The following is a 13,491-nucleotide window of genomic DNA, read 5'->3' as shown; positions in this document are numbered from 1 at the left end:
TTCTGTTAAACTTCCTGTGCTTAACTCACGGTGGAGTTTCCATTTCCTGATTGGACTCAGGAGGATACATGTGTCTTCTCAGCTATACACAGAAATCTGTGAACTTTCTAAAGCTACTACTTGAATTTACTTTTGCTTATGAGTCTATGGCATGGAGTTGGCCCACTTTGCTTTGAGGCGTAGCTCTTTCTTTAAGAGTTGAGAATGGATGTTCTTTTTTGCCAAAACCATCCTTGGAAGTACCTGCTCCACTTTTTTTCCTTCAATTATTTGTTTGTTTGTTTGTTTGTTTATTTATTTATTTTAGATGGAGTCTTGCTCTGTCACCCAGGTTGGAATGCAGTGGCGTGATCTCGGCTCACTGCAACCTCCACCTCCCGGGTTCAAGTGATTCTCCTGCCTCAGCCTCCCAAGTAGCTGGGATTATAGGCACACACCACCACACTCAGCTAATTTTTGTATTTTTAGTAGAGATGAGGTTTCACCATGTTGGCCAGGCTGGTCTCGAACTCCTGACCTTGTGATCCCCCTGCCTCGCCTCCCATAGTGCTGGGATTGCAGGCATGAGCCACCGCACCCAGCCTCAACATTTATTACAGGTTCAATGGGTACATGTTTAGTTTTGTCACAAAGGTATATTGTGTGACGCTGAGGTTTGGAGCACAAATGAATCCATCTCCCAGATAGTGAGCATAGTATCCAATAGGTAGCTTTTCAGCCCTTGCCCCCCTTCCTCCCTCCCGACTCTTGTGCTCCGCAGTGTCTATTGGTCTCATCTTTATGTCCATGTGTCCTCAATGTTTAGCTCCCACTTATAAGTGAGAATGTGTGATACTTAGTTTTTTGTTCCCATGTTATTTCGTTTAGGATAATGGCCTCCAGCTGTCTCCATGTTGCTGCAAAGGACATGATTTCAGTCTTTTTAATGGTTCCCTAGTATTCCATGGTGTATATGTACCACATTTTCTTTATCCAATCTGGAGTTGATGCTGCCTCACTCTTAGTGTATCCTCTCCTCTCATTCCCTGGGGTCTCTGTTGCTTAGGGTAACTATAATTGAGAGAGGGTGCTCGTAATCATTAAGCAGGATGATAGGTGTAAACTGAGACTGGCTCAGACAAACTTTGCTCATTCTATTTGTGCTGTGCAGTTGCTTAAACTCGTTCTTCTTCCTTTGTGGCCTGGACCCTATTCTCAGGCCACATATGTCTTCTCACTTCCCACTCCCTGTGATGTGATTTGAAAATGGCCTCTAGGTGGAAAGGCAGGGAATAATTAAAGGCTCACCTGGATTATTTTCCCATACTCAGTATCACAACACTCACTTTCTGTTTTTCTCAATGTCTGAAAACACTTGTTTAATATATTTTGATGAGTTTCTACATGTTTTTTGTTGTAGGAAAATCTTTCTTTCTCTCTCTCTCTCTCTTTTTCTGGAGATAGGGTCTTGCTCTGTTACTCAGGCTAGAGTACAGTGGCAGAATCATAGCTCATGGCAGCCTCGAACTCCTGGGCTCAAGAGATCCCTCTGCTTCAGCCTCCTAAATAGCTGGGATTACAGGAGCACGCCACCATTCCTAGCTAAGCTATTTTTATTTTTTAGAGATGGGGGGGGGTCTCACTACATTGCCCAGGCTGGTCTTCATTTTTTTGGCCTTGAGCAGTCCTCCTGCCTCAGCTTCCCAAAGGGTTGGGAGTACATGCATGAGCTACTGTTCCAGGCCTGGTTTGGCTTTCTTGGGGCATTTTTATTTAGTTTTTAATACACTTTCTTTTCAAAAATCCTAAAGTTATGTAGCTGGATAATATTTTGACATTTTAACATATGCATTTATTTCTTTTCTTACATGTTTCCTCTTTTCTCCTCCTTGTCTATGTAAGATATTTACACATTTCTCTTTGCCTCAGGGGGAGAATGTGGCAAGATAGAAAACAGAAATAGTTTCCCAGTCATTCTGTGTTATTTCCAGCAGCATTATCAGGGAGGGGACAAAAACCCAGAGAGAATGACTATGACGTTCTGCTGGACAACAGGTCATGAGTAGCCTTAGCAAAACACCCATACTTATAATTGTGGCACAGAAATCTCAGAAAGGCTACTGTGTCTTAAAAGGCTGTGCAGAAAGTGATATGTTTATTTCAGGGATAATCAGTATGGCTTAACAAATGAGTGGCAGTGAGTATAAGAGTTAGAGTTCTGGATTGGGGACAGAAATCAGGAAAAACTAAAATTACATGTTTTCTACCACTGGACGAATGATGCTCAGAGTTAGAAATTATGTTAACTAATGGAAAATAAAGCGATATCCAACATATTGCTGGATATTGTAAGATTCACATGTATTACCTGTGGGATTTGTGTGGGATTACTAAGAATTATTTTACAGAACATGTCTATCTCCTGGATAAATCATAACCTCCAGCACTGGAGCCAGTGCATTTTGAGACAATTGCTGTGACTGTATGGGGACATTTATTTGAAGTCTGGAGATGGACTTAGAATTTAAAACTGATTCCTGAAACTTCTGTGGACTATGGTAAACACTGTAAGATGACTATAAAATGATCTATAGCCCATAGTGGACATGCGGTGGTTGGAAGATGAAAAAAACAAGGTAAAACCGGTCTTGTTAGAATTTTCTGAGAAGATTAAATTCTGTTAGTTTCAGAAAAATAACTAGAAATGAAGGAAAGTGGAAAATTACATATATGGCCTGTATTTCAGACTCTACATTTCAACAATAGTAACAATAGTAACACAGTTACTACAGCAACATCAGCTTCTTGGTAAGAGATGGGCACGGGCCGGGAGAAATTTCAACTGAAAAATGTGAATCTGGCTCATAGGGAACAGTTTTGGGTAGGTGTAAAATCATATTGCCTAATAGACCTTCAAAGAACTGAAGCTCGTAAAGCAGAAACAGAAGTGAAGTGGTTTTCTCACCACCATGATCAAAAGAAACCTGACACAGTTAATGTAATGTTGGTGGTATAATCCTAGACCAAGTGAGACAGTTCAAAAATGTGGTGGTTGAAATAGCCTACTGACTTTGCAGCCTTTGGGGAGTCAAGCAAAAGCAGCCTTCTATTGGGCCTGAGAGCTAGCTGTTAAGGCAAAGGGACCATCATGTCACCCACGCATGGAAAAGGAATAGATACACTTAGCTCTTTTCACTGATGATGTTACCATATACCTGGAAAACCCAAGCAACCTTATTTGGAAAAACAAATAGTAGAATTTATAAGGGAATTTCAACAGGTAAAAAAGATGAATATATGAAAATCAAAACAAGTTTTTCCTGTTAACAATAAGCAAGTAGAAATGTAAATGGGAAATAATAGTCTATTAATAGTCCATTGAAAAAACAAGAATTTTAAAGACTTAAGAATACCTTTCACAGGAATATTGTGGACCCATATGAAGAAAAGTATAGAGTCCTCTGAGGGACAATAAACATGTTCTGAATTTATGAAAAGCCATGCTATAGTCTTAGTTTAGAACATTTAATATAGTTAAATATTAATTATCTCTTCAAATTTGTAAATTAAATACAATTCTAAGTAGTATTAAAATGACCCCAACATATAAAAAATAGTAAAAATGGGGAATCTGCCATAATAGATATTAAAACTCAGAGCCAATGTCATCAAAACATCATGATAATAAAATAGAAGTTGACAAATAGATGAATATAGGAAAAGAATAGAAAGCTAAGAAATAGATTTCAATACATAAGGAAATTAATCTATGTATGAGATGTCATTTCATATTACTGCAAAGAATAATTAATGGATAGACCTCCTATTCATGTAGAAAAAAGCTAATTGGAACTTTGCCTCACAGAATAACCATAAATAAACTCCAGATGTATTAAAAGACATGGAAGGTTTGAATATTTTTAATCAAAGCAGAAATACAGAAACTATAAAATAAAATGTAGATATATTAACAAATAAAAAGTTTTTAAGGCAATAGATGGCATAAACCAACTATAAATTGGGAAAATATCTGTATTACAAATCACAGATAGTGTTAGTTAGCATTAAAAATGAGCACAGTCACTCACGAATTTATAAGAATAAGTTCAAAACACTCAGATAATAAATGGGTAAGGACTATGAAAAGATAACTCATGAAGAAAAATTTAACATTGCCAACATAACAAAGATAACCATTCTCATTAGTAGTCACAGAAGAATCATGAGATATCCATTCTAACTTATCAAATTGATAACAATGAAGGAGGATGATATATTATTTTTTTAACAGTTTTTTGAAAGTTTTTTGGCAAAAATCTCTTTACATGAAAAAGTAATGGGCCCCTGAACTCAAAATCCTACTCTTGGGAACGTATTTTATTAAAATGAAAGCACCATTGTTTGAGGATGTATGTACAAGATGATAGTTGCAGCCCTTCGTGTGTGTGTGTGTGTGTGTGTGTGTGTGTATATATATATATATATATAGTAGTGGGCAAAAACTGAAAATAGATATTAATTAGGACTAGGTGCAGTTGCTTAAGGCAAAAACAGGCCCCCCCCCCCCCCGCAAAAGAGGCTTAAAGAAGTAAAAGTCTTAAATAAGACTTCTATTCTCTTACAGAATAGAAGTCCAGACGTAAGCACTCAAAGGCTAGCTTCCTGAGGTTAATAGGAACTCGGCTTTGTCGAGCTCGTTGCTCTGTTACTCCTTATTATGCTCCATGCTAAATGCTAAAGTGTGATCCATCATAAGAGTTTTCTGGGTAGCAGGATGGAGGAAGAAAAAAGGACAACGCCTTTATCCCCACTTTTTTTTTTTTTTTTTAATCTTAGAATCAATCATTGTTCTTTATTTTTTTTTATTTTTATTTTTTTATTTTTTATTATACTTTAAGTTCTAGGGTACATGTGCATAACGTTTATATCATGTATAACTCCCCAATGCAATCCCTCCCTCCTCCCCCCTCCCCATGATAGGCCCCAGTGTGTGATGTTCCCCTTCCCGAGTCTAGAAGTAGGAGACATGAACGTAAGCCTTCTGCTACTGTCTTGATAAGAAGCATTCATGCGACCACACCTACATGCCAGTGAGGCTGGGATATCTAGCATTAGTGAGAATATGCCTAACTAAAAATCAGGTTTTGTTGTTAATGAATTTGATGAGGCAATTTGCAGTTTCTGTTACAGGCAAACCATGGAACAATGGGCAGTCACTGAAAGAAATGAGTTAGATATATTAACTTAGACTTGAAAGAACTAGAACAACTTTACTAAGTTTTGAGAATCTGTAACCAATTTATTTCTCTTACATTTTCCTTTGTTTATTCACAAAAATTACACATAATTAATATGTTTGTTTAAAAAAGTTCAAAAGATCACCTAAAAAGAAAAGTTAAAACACAAAGAGATAAAAATACTGTGTTGGTTTAATTGACAGTTTTTTTCTTTTCTTAGTGGTACATAAAGTATTTGCATAATTACAGTTGGCGACATCTTAGCATGATGAAATACAATAATTTAAATTAATATGAAGGTATGATACAACATTACGACAATAGATACCATATGACTCTGATAATAACTTCCTTTACTTTCCGAAAATTTTACAAAATTTTTACTCTTGGTTATCACCTCAAAAGAATAGGTAAAATCGGTTTTTTTTTTTTCTTTGGAGACGGAGTCTCACTCTGTCCCCCAAGCTGGAGTGCAGTGGTGCAATCTCGGCCCACTGCAACTTCTGTCTTCTAGGTTCAAGGTTCAAGTGAGTCTCCTGTCTCAGCCTCCCTGGTAGCTGGGATTACAGGCGCCCACCACCACACCCGGCTAATTTTTGTATTTTTTAAAATAGAAATGGGGTTTGGCTATGTTGGCCAGGCTGGTCTTAAACTCCTGACCTCAGGTGATCTGCCCACCTTGGCCTCCCAAAGTGCTGGGATTGCAGGTGTGAGTCACCGTGCCCGGCCAATAGGCAAAATCTTAATGTATGGCTTTGTACTACCATAGCACATTTTCCTGACTCTTGGTATCTAACTCCCTGGAGACCATTTTTTGGGCTCTACTCCTCACCCTCCTGGAATCTACCAATTCTTTGTTAGCTCCCCTGATCAGTGTGCTGGCTGTCTTGCTCCAAAATCTGTTAATCAATTGTGGGTCATTCAAGGGCTTTTCAAAATGGAGGAAAAATAGTTTATTTTGTGGAGATGCCATTTTCTCTTTTCTTTTCCAAATTATTGGAATCTAGGTGAAGAAATACTTCATCTAAAATACAGGGTCGTGGATGCTATGAATCGGTTTGCTGAAACTGGAAAGGTAAAACCACATTTCTCAGACTACTTTTCATTTTCAGTTTTGGATGTATATTTGGTTTTAATATTTAGATGCACTCTTGGGACATTTTTAGCCAGGTTTTTAACTACAAATGCACTTTCTTTAATAGATACAGAGTTATTCAACAACTCTGATTCAATGAATAAACACCTTAAAAAACACAGACTACCAAAGTTCACTCAAAAAGAAACAGATGGTCAGGGGTGGTGGCTCACACCTGTAATTCCAACACTTTGGGAGGCTGAGGCGGGTGGATCATGAGGTCAGGAGTTCAAGACCAGCCTGGCCAACATGGTGAAATGCTGTTTCTACTAAAAATATAAAATTAGCCAGTCGCAGTGGCTGGCATCTGTAGTCCCAGCTGCAAGGGAGGCTGAGGCAGGAGAATCACTTGGACCTGCGGGGCGGAGGTTGCAGTGAGCCAAGATGGCGCCACTGCATTCCAGCCTGAGTGACAAAGTGGGATTCCATCTCAAAAAAAGAAAAATAAAAAAAAGAAATAGATAACCTGAATAACTTTTTCTGATATTGATAATTTGTATTGTTCCTCTTTTTTTCTCCACAGATTAGTCAGGCTAGAGGTTTACTGGTTTTATTAATCTTTTCATTAATTTCTTTCTTCTGTTTAATTCGGTTTTAGTTTGTTCTTTTTTCGCTAGCCTTTAAAGATAAAAGCTGAAGCTATTGATTTGACATCTTTATCCATTTCTTTAAAAAAAAATCGTAGCTAGTTTAGTGACACAAAGAAAATAAATTGTGCCTCTTCAGCAGATAAGTCCTGATTGACAAAAATCATGTAATATACATATGATTAAAAATTCAAACAAATGCTTACAGAAAAGAAAATTAGTATCCCTTCCTTTCTACTTCCCATTGTCCCTCTCGTAAAGAATAACTTCTCCTATTTACTTTTTAAAAAATTCTTAAGTTGATACATAATAATTGTATGTATTTATGGGGTACATGGGATATTTTGATACATGTATACATGCATAATGATCAAATCAGAGTGTTCAACATACTCATCACCTCAAGCATTTACCATTTCTTTGTGCCTGGTAACATTTCAAATCTTTTCTTCTAGCTATTTTGAAATACACAATATGTTAACTATAGTTACCCTACTATGGTATTGAACACCAAACTTATTCCTTCTATATAACCGTACGTTTGTACACATTAATGTGGCCACACCACATTTTTTTTTTATGCATTTATCCATCAATGGATTCAGATTGATTCCATATCTTGGCTATTGTGACTAGTGCTATTGTTTTCCATAATAGCTATACTGATTTACATTCCCATCAACAGTGTATCAGAGTTCCATTTTCTACACAACTTCACCAGCATTTGTTTGTTTGTTTTTTTTTTTTTTGATAGTAGTCATTTTAACTGGAGTAAGGTGATATTGTGGTTTTGATTTGCATTTCCTTGATGATTAGTAATGTTGAACATTTTTTGATATACCTGTTGTTTATTTGTATGTCTTCTTTTGAGAAATTTCTATTCATGTCCTGTGCCCAGTTTTTAATGAGATTTTTTTTTTTTTAAGTTTTTTTGGGCTGTAAGTTTAACGCAAAATAATCCTCTCCAATTTTACTGAGGTGGCTGACCAACTCCACAGCCAAATCCGCCTCTAAACTGGAATTCGGTTGCTGACCCAGCCCCAGTCTCAGCCTTCTTGTTGGCATCGGGGCCACAGCAATCCGCCTGTAGGTATCTCTGTCGGCTTCCCCTCTTGTGAGTCTTGCAGGTCGCTCACCCTTCAGACCTTTAGACTGAGGCCTGCCAGTTTCTGGATGGCTGTGGCGTAGGGTGGCAGGCACAATCTCCGGGGCAGATGAAGGTAATCACGGAGATACTGGATGCCCTCATCGGTAAGGTACCAGTAGAAATGTCTCCAGGCAAACTTCCTTCACGTAGCCTCGGGACTTGGGAGACTGCATGGCCTTCAGGACATGAAGGTTGGGCACATCCTTGTCTGCCAGTTCTAGGTGCTTAGGCATGTGGACATCCTTCTTGGCCACCATGACTCCCTCCTTAAAAAGGAGTTCATACCCAGCACTTTGGGAGGTCGAGACGGGCGGATCACGAGGTCAGGAGATCGAGACCACCTTGGCTAACACGGTGAAACCCCGTCTCTACTAAAAAATACAAAAAACTATCAGGGCGTGGTGGCCGGCGCCTGTAGTCCCAGCTATTCAGGAGGCTGAGGCAGGAGAATGGCGTAAACCCGGGAGGCGGAGCTTACAGTGAGCAGGGATCCGGCCACTGCATTCCAGCCTGGGGGACAGAGCGAAACTCCGTCTCAAAAAAAAAAAGGAGTTCATAAATGGGAATCCAGTTCTTAGGCATCAACATCTCGGCAGCTGTAGGGTCCGGATCTGGGTCTGGGGCTGGAAAACTCCTTCCCTTCCCTTCCCCCTTCCCTTCCCCCTTCCTTCCCCCCTTCCCTTTCCCCTTCCCTTCCCCCTTCCCTTTTCCCTTTCCTTTTTCCTCCTTTCCTTTCCTTCCCTTCCGGGTCTGGGGCTGGAAAGCTACCTCTCCTCTCCTCCCCTCTCCTTCCCTCCCTTCCCCTCCCCTCTCCTCTCCCTCTCTCTCTCTCCCTCCCTCCCTCCCTCCCTCTCTCCCCCTCTCTTTCTCTCCCCCCTCCCCTTCCTTCCTTCCTTCCTTCCTTCTTTTTTTTTTTTTTTTGTTGTTTGAATTTCTTGTATATTGTGGATACTAGGCCCTTACTAAATGAATAATTTGCAAATATTTTCTCCCATTCTGCAGATTGTTACTTCACTCTGTTGATTGTTTCCTTTGCTGAGCAAATAAAGCCTTTTAGTTTAAGATAGTCCCTTTTGTCTATTTTTGTTTTTGTTGCCTGTGCTTTTGGGGTCTTAGCCACAAAATCTTTGCCTAAACAATGTCCTGAAGCATTTCCCCTGTGTTTTCTTCTGGTAATTTTATAGTTTCGGGTCTTACATTTAAGTCTTTATTCTGTTTTGATTTGATTTTTGTATATGGTGAGAGATAGGAATCTAGTCTTATTCTTCTGCATGTGGATAGCAAGTTTTCACAGCACCATATTTTATTTTATTTTAGTGCATCATACTATACTTGATTTATTGACATTACTTAGTGATTTATTGGACAAAGGTCAAACCTTTTGTTTTTTTATTAAGCACCTTGCACAGTACAAACTGTCATGAATGATATCTGTACAACTTAACAGTTTCAATAGCTGTTCAGATACAAACTGATTTCAAACAGATAATTGGCAAACATAATTAAAGTCACAGTTAGACTACACAAGTACTATAAAACATTAATATATAATTTACAGTGTTCAATTATGGTTGGCAAAATTAAGTTGGAGTATGGCTGGGAATTACTATCATAATCCCAGAAAGTCAGAAGTTTTTGGACACCAAAGCATCCTGCTATAAATTAAGTAGGCACAATTCAAAAGTTGTATGCATATTCAAAGGCCATGATCTCTCCAGGAATTTGTATATTAAACATGCAAAACAACAAAAAATATATTCATTCAGAAAGAATTGCCTTCTCCCTTCCCCCATTACTTCCCCTGGGCGTTCCTAACCTATTTGATATTAAAGCTGTAAGATAAGACATGAATAAAGTTAAATCACTTTCACATCCACATTAGAAATGAAGGCTTAGTTTTTACACTTTGAGACTCAACTTTTCAAAAGCAGAAATTAATTTAGTAAAATGTGAGAGGAAAAGATGTACTTTTAAAATAAGGAGAATAAAAAATGAAAAAGCAAAGCCAACCCAACAACCAAATCACATACACACACATTGATCTTACACTGTTTTTAATGCAAAGGACGAAGTAGAGCCCAAGGACCTTCCAAATAGTAATAGGCCAGCTCCATTTACTGAACAGTGTCCTGTCCCTAATGTACGTTCTTGTGCCTTTGTCAAAAATCAGTTGGCTGTAAATGTGGACTTATTTCTAGGTTCTCTGTTCTGGTCCGTGTGTCTGTTTTTATATAAATACTATGACGTTTGCTTCCTATGGCTTTGTAGTATATTTTGAAGTCAGGTGGTGTGACGGGCATCCAACTTTGTTCTTTCTGCTCAGTATTGCTTTGGCTACTTGGGGTCTTTTGTGGTTCCATACCAATTTTAGGATTGTTTTCTCTGTTTCTGTGAAGGCTGTCATTGGCATTTTGATAGCCGTTACATTGAATCTATATATTGCTTTGGGTAGTATGGCTATTTTAACAACACAATTCTTCTATTCCTTGCAGATGGGATGTTTTTTCCATGTGTTTGTGTCATCTTCAATTTCTTTCAATAATATTTTGCAGTTTTCCTTAGATATCTTTCACCCCTCAGGTTAAATTCCTTCCTAGGTATTTTATTTTTTTGTAGCTATTATACATGAGATTGCTTTCTTGATTTCTTTTTCAGCTACCTTGTTGTTGGTGTAGAGAAATGCTTCTGACTTTTGCATGTTGACTGATTTTGTATCTTGCAACTTTACTGTGTTGATCAGTTCTGTGAGTTTTTGGTGAAGTCTCTACATTTTTCTAGTTATAAGATGATATAATCTTCAAAGAGGGAGCAATTAGACTTCCTCTTTTCTAATTTGGAAAACCTTTATTTCTTTCTCTTGCCTGACTGCGTTAGATAGAACTTTTAGTACTGTGTTGAATAGGAGTGGTGAAAGAGAGCATATTTGTTTTGTTCCAGTTCTTGGAAGAAAGGCATTCAGCTTCTCCCCATTCAGTATAATGTTAGCTATGGGTTTGTCATATATGGCCTTTGTTATGCGGAAATATGTTCCTTCTATGCCTAATTTGTTTTCAGTATTTATTATGAAGGGATACTGAATTTTATCAAAGGCTTTTTCTGCATCTATGGAGATGATCATACTTTTTTTGTTTTTTATTCTGTTGATGTGATGTATCACATTTATTGATTAGCATATGTTTTATGCAGCAGGAGCTCCTGGGCTCACGATAGAATGATGGAATTTTAGATCACATGGAATTTTAAACATAATTACATTTTATAATCCTTTCAGCCTAGTAGGAGATAATTATGAGAAAGATTAGATCAGTTATGAACAAAACAAAGAAACCATAATTTTCTCGGCAATTTGGCTATGATTTAAACACAATATACAATTTTCTGTGTAGGGTGTGAAAGGATGTGAAACATATTTGCTCCTATGGTAACATAAAAAAACCCCACCTCTCAGATGTTATAAAACTATACTCATTTATGAAACTACTGAAGATTGGTAGTTGCAAGAAAAGTCCAGAAGGACTGATTTTCAGAGAGGGGGGCCCTTTATGAGTGACCTTTTAGCAGTGGCAGTTTGTGGAGGCAAAGGTGGAGAAGAAAGCCTTCCAAAGACTGAAATAGATGAGCTATTGGCACTTTTGGTGGCCAGGCAGGGACATTGGAGTCTAGAAGACTCCCAAATGCAGCAATAATATACTTAACTCAGAAATTGCTTTCTGGTGTCCCATTCCCATTTTACGGAGAATAGGGTGGGCTAAAAAGCAGAAACAACTTCCTAGTTTTACGTTTTCTTGTGGTGCCTGGGAACGGAGTTCTGCTCCTACTGATTCAAAAGGCAAAACTCAGGTCCAAGACACACTCGGCTCCAGGGTTAAACATTGACAAGATCAAAGAAATTAGGCTTTGGAGGCCGGGCATGGTGGCTCATGCCTGTAATCCCAGCACTTAGGAAGGTGAGACGGGTGGATAACAAGGTCAGGAGTTCAAGACCAGCCTCACCAATATGGTGAAACCCCATCTCTACCAAAAAATACAAAAATTACCCAGGCGTGGTAGCGGGCATCTGTAATCCCAGCTACTCAGGAGGCTGAGGCAGGAGAATCGCATGAACCTGGGAGGCGGAGGTTACAGTGAAACGAGATCCCACCATTGCACTCTAGCCTGGGCACTAAGACCGAAACTCAGTCTTAAAAACAAACAAACAAACAAAAAACTAGGCTTTGGTAGAATCAGCTGTGGCATCAGGAGAAAAGCCTAACCAGTGATGAATTCAATCTTAAAAATTGCTGCTTAGTTCAAGATTAACCTGATACTCAGTGAAATATGAATAATCACTTTCCTACTGTAGCAGCCACACATAGAAGAGATTGTGCATGCCTGGAAATAAAACAAAGCAAAAGAGTTGTATAACTCAGTCTTCACTGTTATCCATATACTAGGTTCAGTATACCATAAAACATGACCACAGATGTAAATACTGTGTTCAGTATGCCATAAAACATGGCCACAGACGTAAAAAAAATAGTACCCATAAAAAACAACAAATCAAAAGAAACAAATTCACAGATAACCCAGACATTGGAACTGGCAGAAAAGGATTTTTAAAACTAGTAGTATAAATATATATGGGAAATTATAAGTAAAAGATGAAATGAATGAATATATGAAGAATCTTATAAAATAAATAAAAATTGAAAAAATAAACTCATCGAATGAATTCTGAAAAACAAAAACATACCTGGTGGCCTTAACAGCAGAACAAGTAATGCAGAAGGAAGAGTCAATTGTCTTGAAGAAAGGTCAATAGAAATTATTCAAAATAAGATATAGAGAAAAAAATACTGAAATATTTATAAATCTATACAGTGTCTACAACTTTTTAAAATAATAATTAGACTGGTACAGAAATAATCTTTTAAGAAATAATGACCAAATTTTCCCCAAATTGAAAAATATTAATTTATAAGTTCAGAAATCCTAGTGAATTTCAAACAGAATAAAGACAAAGAAACCATGCCATGGCATGTCATAGTCAAACTGCTGACCAAGCAAAGCATAAAGAAACTTTTCAGCATAGATAAGCTGCTGAAAACCTATGATAACAAGGCAATTTTAAAAACAACCATGAAAAAAGACATAGCGCATCCAGAGGAACAATGGGAAGAATGGCAGTTGACTTCTTATTAGAAATAGAAGCCAGAGATGAGGGAATAAAACACATCTTTAAAGTGCTAAGAACAAACAATCGAGAAGAAACAATCCTTCAACTTAGAATTCTACATCCAGCAAAAATACCCTTTACAAATAAAAGTGAAATAAAGGCATTTTGAAAATAAAAATGAAAGTGCAGGTAATTTGTTGCCTGTAGACCTACTAAGAAATGCTAAAAGAAGTCTCTCAGGATGAAGAGAA

At 37.8% G+C, this 13,491-nt stretch overlaps 1 pseudogene; it reads right to left on the bottom strand.

Annotated features, from left to right (window-relative positions):
- Nucleotides 1-7,908: 7,908 nt before the first annotated feature.
- LOC117074119 lies at nt 7,909-12,454 on the bottom strand (annotated as a pseudogene).
- Nucleotides 12,455-13,491: the final 1,037 nt, after the last annotated feature.

The sequence above is a fragment of the Trachypithecus francoisi genome, unplaced genomic scaffold (genome assembly GCF_009764315.1).
Source record: "Trachypithecus francoisi isolate TF-2019V2 unplaced genomic scaffold, Tfra_2.0 Lachesis_group5, whole genome shotgun sequence".
In the NCBI taxonomy this organism is placed as follows: domain Eukaryota; kingdom Metazoa; phylum Chordata; class Mammalia; order Primates; family Cercopithecidae; genus Trachypithecus; species Trachypithecus francoisi.
This window is presented reverse-complemented; position numbering and strand designations above follow the sequence as displayed.